We start from the raw sequence: 9,517 nt of genomic DNA on the forward strand, positions 1-9,517 counted from the left end.
GCATCATCATGCCCTCACAGGTAGCTTGTATCATCACATCCTTCTCTTTGTTGAGCTGTTCTGTCAGTGGGCATGTACCATGGGTAAATACACATATTTCCTGATTGTCACTTGTTAGTTCATTTATTGTTTGTCAGGGCGTGGAGTAATTGTTTTGGAAGTGTGCCTTGCCTGGCCATCCTCACTTTTCTGTTTGCACTGCAGAACCACTTCTGTGCATGAAGGAAGAGAAGCAAACAAAAAACCCCGGGCCTTCACTAGGAAGACTGTACAGAGTAAACCTCCTGCTGGAGGAGTCTAGAGTAGGATTTATCATAACAAAACATGCATATTGAGTGGACCAAACACGAGCATGTCTTCTTTTAGAGGCACTAATTTGCTTTGAAGCTGCAGTGGAAAGAGCAGACTGTCTGTCTATTAAGTGTATTCACAGCTGTGTTCACGCTTTTCCATTTACCACAAAGCACAGCAGGCAGCCAAGATTTCAAAAGGACTGTGAGCAGAAGTTACGAGAGCCTCAGGCATCATAGACCTGGACAGCAAAAACAATAATAATAATAATTTTTAAAAAATCACTTTAGTATTCCTTAACAAAGCTTTTCTACTCATAATGTAAAGACTACACAAGCATTGATAGGGGTTTTATCTTTGTATAACTCTCAACTGCCCAGTGCTGCTGTGCTCAGAGCATTTCATGATGGTATGTACATCAGTCAGGCTGTTACACTCAAAATTAACCATCAAATGCCTGTTTGTAGAGTGTTCCCCTTTATTTGTTGTTTCTTGCTAGTTAATTTACCGTGTAAAATGCTTTATTGCTGTATGGATTTTAATTTTTTTTTTGTATCTCCAACATTGTGGCTTTCAAGATCACATTTTCAACACATCTATTATTTTTGTCCATTTTCTTTCAAGCTATTCTGAAATATGTACAGCACTATCAACAACATTTAATCTTTCTTTTAAAATTTATTGTTGTAAAACAAAGCTATTAAGAACAGTAAGTCTTTTTACAACTGTATTGGAATTTCTCAATAGCTGTTCATGTGATGCTATGACAAACCTGGCTTGCTTTACTTTTTATTTTTTTTTAATTTTATTTTGTGTTTAACACAATTAATTTGTTGCTTATTTTCCACCGTAACTCCCAGTTATATACAGAAAAAAGATTTCAACTGTTGTGTATCTGACTCTTTTAATTGAGCAAATGGTGATGTCCTAGTTTTTAGACCTAAGGTCTGTTTATTGCAATACTTTTAAAGGAAGATGTTGCTCTAAGTGCTGTTGTTAGTTTTAAATACAGATTTTATGCTTGTTCTTAATATGCTGTGGTTAAACCATGGCACAAAATTATTAAAAATTATTAAATCCATTTGTCTCCTGTTGGATTTATTTTCCCTTTGAAGTGAAAAAAACAAAAAAGCATGGAACACTAGAGTGGCTTTGGTAAAAATAAGTACTTGTCTCTTTCCCTTGCTATGTCTGATGAGGGTTTAAGATCAGTCTTCTGACCCTCCCACTCTGGTGATTAATGCTGGGACGGTTCTGCCCTGCCTCTGCCATAGGATGGGCTGGAGCAGGAGACAGGGAGACAGCCTGTCACACACTGGAGGTCAGTCCAGGCACTTAATCTAAGCCAGTTTGTGCTTTCAATTCCTTTAAGACAACAACCCCACCTCGATCTCATTTCAAGCCCTGCTGGTGGTGCCGGCCTCTGGCACAGCAGTGCTGACTGACCAGCAGGGAGGGGGGATAAGCAATGCCCCCAAAGCATTGAGCTGCAAAACTTCTTTAAAAAATGAAGGTGCAAAATATGGCTTGTGGGAGGGAGATTCACAACCTGGTTTAAGAAAGCTGGGACATGCTTTGGCCAGTGCTTAAAAAAAGAGCAGTTGTGGTCCAGTAATGAGGTGGAGAGAGGGATGAATGATGCTCTCAGTAAGAAACCAGATGAAAGGGTCCTTGGCAAAGATTTGTCTTTGGCAATACAGATCTTTGCAAGGGAGATCAAATTATCCCTGGCTGGCACTTGCCACTTTGCCATACTAAAGCTTAACAAAACTGGGAAAGAGCAGATAGTTTCTGTACATTCTGTGTATAAAGTGATGGTTTATTTAGCATGATTATTAATAACATAGTTTTCTTGGTTTATGTTTTATACCTGTGCTTGCTGGGTGTCTGTGTTGCTGCGATGTGATGCTGAGTTTGATACTTCAAACCTGGGGCTTTCTTGCAGGTCTTTTCCAGGAAGAGGTTTGCTGTGGGAGCCACGGTCCATCCCACTTCAGGCAGCCTGCTGTGGAGCTGCCTTTACATTCCACTCAGAGAGGAACCAGGGGGGCTCCCCTTGCTGCTGTTCTTTTCAAAGACTTAGTTCTTTAAATGTTACAGTACTTAGTTTTGGGTCAAAAGTAATCATATTTTTTTCCTATAACCACCCTGAGCTTGCTCTCCTCCATGTACAGCACTTTAATTCTTCTTTAGTTTGTAGAAAATGCTAGTTCCTTAGTCCTTAGAAGTACTCTAAATCTCCAAGCTTCTGCTCCTCCTCTGCTGTCTGAACCCTGAACTCCCTGGAAACTGCATTTTTTGAGCCTGCTTTGATCTTTTACTTAATCTGGTTTTAATTGTATTTATATTTAGTTTATAATATGCCATTCTGTTTGATTGTGTTTTAATATCACTGCCAATGGTTGCAACTCAGCTGTAAATGGGATGTCTCATCTCAGTAGGGTTACTTTTTTTCTGCTGAAAGATTAATATAGTGGCTGCTGCAGTCCTGTGAAACCTCTAGGTCTGGCTTCCAGGCTCCCAGCAGTATTGTGTCTCATTACAAACACCCTGGTTTTAACATCCCAAACCCTTTTCTTCCAAAGACCCCTCTGTAATGAGACTTCGTTACTTAGACAAAAATTAATTAGGCTTCTCTCATTATCACTGTTTTGATCGGTTGTGCTTTAAGTGAGTTCTAATTAAAATGCACATTTTAAAACCCTTACTGCTGAATCCTCTCCTAATAGCTCGCTTCTACTGCGGCGATGCCCTGCTTTTTGTGCAGTTTGCATTGTGCTGCTTTTGCAGAACTCTAGCATTGATTAAGAAAACTAAAAACTTGCATGATTTTTTTTTCTGCTTGTTTTCTACATTTTTTTTCCAGACTAGCTGCCAAATGATTGCTCCTGAGAGCCTGAGAATGGGGATTAGAGCTGAAACACTGAATTCTTTACATGTGGTAAAATTGATGAGCTGAGTTTCTCAGTGTCCTGTATAGTCAGTAACCCTACTTGTTCCCAGAATGTTCCAAAACATAAGGGGGAAGCTGTATGCTGCAGTTTTTACTATTTAACTGCAAATTTCTGCTCGCCTTAGGTGTTCCAAATTGCCTTAAATACATTGTTTATTTTGGCAGGACTGCACGATCCATCCCAGGGATTCCTGCCACATGCTAAGCCTGTGGATGCTCTGCTGTGGCTAGAGGGGGACATTTGAAGGCTGGCTGTCCTTAATAAAGGGGCTAATCTGTAAATCAGACAAAATATTTTGTATACTTTAATGGTTTCCACTCTGAAGCGTGTTGCAGAGCAGCAGCAGAAAGGTGCCAAAAGTATTTTAAAGAGGAGGAAACATATGAAGAAGTACATGCCAGGTCTCAGCACAGCCTGTGGCAATACTGGGAATAACCTTTCCCTGCCACCATTCCCAGTCCCTCTCTCTGCCCACTTCCAACACATCCCACTGTCTTGTGCAGAGCAATTTTCTGTTTGGCAGGGCTTTGAGCAAGCAGCCAGGACATAGCCACCCCTTGTTCAGAGAAAGAGGGCATCTTTTTCACAGAGGCCAAAATGCCACCCTTGAGCCCCTGTCAGTGCCAACACCAGATCATTCCAGCTTAATTTAACATTTGCAGACATTATAGTGATTGACAGTTGAGTTGAGTGGAAAATTCCAGTTTAATCCTGCTCTGTGTGCCACAGACATGGGCTCAGACAGCTTGACCTACATTTAACCCTGGGCAGCAAGAAATTCTTAGGAGAAAAGAAAAAAAGTGGTTTTCATCTCAAAGCAGTGAGAACATTCCCACTTATTACATGTCCCTGTGTATATGCAAACACGTGTAATTGTGTTACAGTGCTGTGAATATTTCATGAGCTGAGCCAAGTTTGCCCTGGTTGGCTTTACTTGGTGAAGAAGACGTGTAAGTCAAATATAAAAGCACAAGTGTGCTTGCATAACTGCTCAGTAGGGTTTAGGGCAACAGCAAAAAGGATAGGAGCTAGTTCTTTCCTAACAAGGAGGTTAGGATTGTAAGTGCTATAAAATTTGCTTATGCTGCAAACTTTATATCTCTTGGGGGAAAAGTTGATGAGCTGGTAACTTCAACTAATGTACTGTCAGGAAAAGCCTAACAGGTAAGGCTTGACTGAGGGACTGCAGAGTCAGTCTGGTTTCTTTGACCCCCCCCTCCTTCTGCAGATCAAAGGTGCTGATAGTGACTGACTGTGTTTGTTTTGGGAAGTTACAGGTGCACTACTGGGTGTCACAGCTTTTCAGCGAGAGGTGCATTGGCAAACATGAAAAGCCCTGTGGCTGAGTGATAACTGCATTAAGTACTCAGCGTGCAGGCCCTCTCACCTTCCACAGTCATGCTGTATCTTACACCTATAGATAATATGCATGCTATCTCCAGCCATATGCCAGGGCAATCAGGCACTGTACTGTAAAATTGTGCTCTGTCAGGGAAACGGCATCAGGTGCACTGAAATCCCCACCTGTCAGGGCACAGAAGTGAAGTGCCTGTCTGCAGTGAAACTGTGCTCAAGAGTAAACTGCAGCTGTAGCCTGAGTGCTGCTTGTGCACTGGCACTTCTGTTTTTGAAGAAGATTGTCTGTGTGTGGGTCTGTGCTGTGCAGAGGTGTGAGGGCTAGTGCACAGCAATCCAGCGATAGAAAATACACTGTTAGGACATTAGGCAGAACTTTGAGGTCACTTCTATAAAATGACACTGTGTTCTCTTTATGTTCATGGCTTTTCTAACCTAATCCAGGATAAAAACTTTATTCAGGTATTTAGCCAACCACATCATTAGTCATCAGTTAGCCAAGGCTGAGAAATTTCCCTTTCTCCACTACAATTCATCCAAAGGTCTCCTTCTGCATTGAAACACAGCTGCCACATCTGGGAGGTAGCTGGGGGTCACAGCTGTGTGCAGGCACCTGTTTTTGGGGGAAAGGTGTTCCAAGGTGGCTCTCAGGCACGGCTGGATAAAGAGCTGGTGTAAATGTGCTGGTGGAAGTGCTTGACAGCACTTCCAGTGCCAGCGGAGGGGATCAGCACCACTTACTGCAGAGTCTGTTCAGCTGAAGGGCAAGAACAGCATCACTGCTCATGAGATCTCTCATGTTCTCCTATATCAACATCCTTACAAGGTCTGGCAACTCTTTTTGTGCCTATGAACAAATCCATGTGAAACTATAACAAAAAAAGGATGTGAGGCAAAGTTGCAGTTTGTGTATTTAGAACCTCATGGTGGAGTTGGATTTTGTCTCCACCTGCTTTGTGATCCCAGATGGAAGGTCATCAGCAAGCACAAAGGCCAGGTCAAGGCAGTGTTCACAAGGAGCCTGTGCTGTCTCTCCATGCCTGCTTTAGGTCACCAAGGCAGCCCATTGAAATTACCAGTGCTGGATCTGTTCCACTACCAGCCTCCCAGCAGTACAGTTCTGATTGATACTAAATGTAGGATCCCACTGCATTTCTGATGGATTCAGCATAGCATTTCAGGTGAAAATTACATCAGTTTTATGACTTTAGTCTGATTGCAAGAGTACATAAGATTTTTTATTCAGCATGAGTTTGAGAGGAGGACACAGACTATTCAATACTTGACTGGCAATGGAGTTACTCAAGAACTGTAGCATGTTTGGGCATTATTCCTAAACAAGCCTGAATATCCTCCCCTGTGTTCCCTCCTCTCTGATTGTCCAATCAATTCATCAAGCTCAAGCCCAAACTTAACACTACATGTTACCCTGCGGGCTTTTGAAATCAAGATGTATTCTTTCTACTTAAGAAGATCATAAAAATAGGCAGCTAATTGCCAGGGGATAATTACAATTCTCTAATTATTATTGTTGCTGATGGTAAGTGATGAACAAGGATGAATGTGATGCAATGCCCTAAGCTGACACCCTGAAGGGGACACAATCAGAGGAATATTTTTCAACTTTGGCTCCAGCAGCATCTTGAGTCACTATTTTCGCTCTGGCCTGTTACGGGGTCACAGCTTTGGCTCCAACCCTGCTCAAAAGGCTCAGGTGCACCTTCAGCTTGGGCACTAATTTCAGCTGTGACTGGCTCTGGTCTTTGTTCTGGCCATTATTTTGACTGGCCCCATTTTCACTATTGCTTCAGCTCCAGCCATTGCTTAGGCCAAGATTTCAGCTCCTCTTGGGCTGAGACTTCATCTGTTCCCCTGTCAGGCTCTGACTTTGGTTCTGGGTCCATCCTGGGCCACAATTTTGACTCTGGGTCCTGCTCAGGATGTAAATTCAGCTTTTGCCCTATATTGAGCTGGTGTTTCCACTCAGCTCCATCTTGGTCTGCAACTTTTTCTCCTGCCGGTTTCAGGCCAGTACTTGAGCGCCAGCCCCACACTGCTCGTAGGTTTGGCTCTGGCTGTACATCACTCTTTGAGCTGGGCTCCATCCTCTGCTCCTCGACCCTGTATCTTCATCTCCAACTTGGTATCAGGATTCAGCTCTGGCCCCTGGCTGGGCTGTGGTTTTGGCTCTGGTCCCATCAGGCTGTGACTGCAGATCTGACCTCTGTTCAGGCTGTGAGTAGAGGTCAGGAGCCACCTTGGGCCTCTATCATGTCTCCAGCCCTGTCTTGGGCAATGGTTGCAGCTCCAGGACCCATCCTGAGCCACAACTTTGATTCTGGTCCCATCTTGGTTCATGAGTTTGTCCCCTGATACAGGGCTCTGAATCCAGCTCCAGCTCAGGCTCCCATGTCTGCTCTGCCCCTGCTTGGTCTTTGACTCTGCTCTGCCCTTCTCAGTTCATGACTTTAGGTCCAGCCTGACATGGGGCAGCAACTTTGGCTCTGGTCCCTGTGGCTGTGACTGGTGCCAGATTGAGCTGTTAACCTCAGCTTTGTAAAGATACTGGAGTGAGACTTTATCTGCTCCCATCTGTGGCAGCAGTTTGAGCTCTGGCTGCCTCAGGCTGCTACTGCAGCTCTGGCCTAACACTGGGTTGAGATTTTTGTGTCAGCCCCATCTTTGGCTGTAACTTTGGCTCTGGCCATTGTTCAGGTGGCTGCTTTGGGTCTGACCCCTCCTCAGGAGGCTGCTGTGACTTGGCCACTGTTTGGGCCATGGCTTTGGCTCTGGCCCCGTCTTGGCTTGTGACTTTGTTGTTTCCAGCCACATCTTCGTCTGCAACTTTGGCTTAAGCTATGGCTCAGGCCGCAAACTTGGCTTGATTTCCATCTTGGGCTCCTGCTTTGGCTCTGATTGCAGTTGTGGTTCTGGATTGGTATGGGGCTGTGACTTAACCTCTGGCCTGATATTGGCCAGATGCTCTGCCAACAGCTTGATGGTAGATGACAGCTTTGGCTCTGGCCCCAGTTGGAGGCTATTACAACTCTTATTTGGGCTGCTACTTCAGCTTCACTCCTGTGTCAAGCTGTGGCCTAGACTCTGGCTGCATGGCCATCCACATCTTTGTCGCTGCTTTGATACTCAGTTGCAACTTTGCCTTTGATCCCTGCTTGGTTCATGACTTCTGCTTTAGCTCATTTCAGGCTGCAACTTTTGCTTCTTGAGCAGTGATTTCAGCCCTGTTCCCTGTTCAATGACTGGTGGCTATTTTCAAGCCATGTCCACTGTGAGGCCATGAGCTTGGCTCAGTTTTTGGATCAGGGCTTCAGCTCTGGTCCCTGCTCCAGCCCGGGTGAGGATAATGGCTTCTGCTCCAGTGCCATATTGAGCTATGACTTGGGCTCTGGCCTCATTTCAAGGCATAAGTTTGGCTCCAGCCCTATATCAGACTGTCATTTTAGCTCCAACCCCATCCTGAGCTGTAACATCAGCGGTAGTGCCACTTTTGCTGTATCTTTGGCTCTTGCTCAACCTCAGCATGTCTGTGGCTCTGGCCCCTATTTGCATTGCTATTTGTTCCTTGTCATATCTTGGGCTGTTACTTTGCTTCTAGGGGAAATCTTGGGCCATGGCTTCAGCTCTGGCCCCATCTCTCGACATGTGACTTTAGCTCCATTGCAATTTCAGGCCATGATTTCAGTTCCAGACACATCTTGGGCCTCAGACAGGTCTGGCCTAATACCAGGTTGCTACTTCAGCTTCAGTACCTGTTTGGTCTGTGACTGTGGCTAGGGCTGGATAGCAGGTTGTGGCTGTGGCTGTAGCCCCATGTTGATCTGTGGCTTCATCTCAGTGGCATTTCTGGGCACGATTTCAGCTCTGGCCCAATATTTGGCTGTGATTTGGACGCCTGGAGAAGTTATCTAGAAGAAAAGCTAGACAGAGTAAGAGAAATAAAGTAGGTATTTATTAAAAAGGCCTTCAAAGATTACACCTTGGGCAGTACAAGAGCCTGGTGACCTTGGTTCACAGGCTGGAAAAGGATTGGTTTTTTTACCTGTGAAGAGAACTTGCTAACACTTTATATCAAGTTCAGAGTTATATACTAATGCAGTACAGAATCTGAAAAATGAGAGAGCTAAAACTTCATCACCTCCAGTTCCTGCCCTGTCTTGGACCACTACTTGCCTCCAACTCAAATTTGGCTCTGGTCCATACTTAGACAGTGAGTGCCACAGCAGTCTGGCAGCAGTGTAGGCTCTGGCCCTAACTCTGGCCACGGCTTTGGTTCCAGCCCATCTTGGGTTATGAGCTTTTTGGCTCTGGCACTGCCTCAGGTGGTGATTGCTGTTCTGTCCTGATACTGGGCCATAATTTTTGTTCCAGTCCCAGTAGGGATGTTATCTTGACTCTGGGCCCACCTTTAGCTGCAATTTTGGCTCTGGACAGTGCTTGGGCTTTGATTTTGTCTCTTCCCCATCTTGAGCAGCAGCTTAGGCCCGAGCCAAGTAGGGAGTTGTGATGTTGGCTCTGGCTCTGCACTGGTTTGCAGCTTCAGCTCCAGTCACATCTTGGATTGTGATTTCAGATCTGCCCCCTGCTTGGACCTTCACATCTACTCCAGTTCCATCCTGGGGCCCCAATTTTGGCACAGATTCCCTGTTTTGATCACAGCATGTACTCTGGACTCATCTTGGGACCCCAATTGCAGGCACAGTTTCAGGTCCAGCCCCTTGGTGATGCTGTGCAGTGGTGTTTGCATGTGAGGCTGGCAGCAGACAGCAGTGGGAGAGGTGGCCAAAGCAGCCATTTCCCTGCTGTACATGTATTGATAGATGTCTCAGTCCTGGTCTCACCAGATTTCTGAAGCTTTGCAGAGGTGGAGGGACCCACACCCCCACCCACCCTCTAGA

Source organism: Melozone crissalis, unplaced genomic scaffold (genome assembly GCF_028551555.1).
Source record: "Melozone crissalis strain CALT ecotype California unplaced genomic scaffold, PUWL_Pcris_2 ptg000042l_1, whole genome shotgun sequence".
NCBI lineage: Eukaryota > Metazoa > Chordata > Aves > Passeriformes > Passerellidae > Melozone > Melozone crissalis.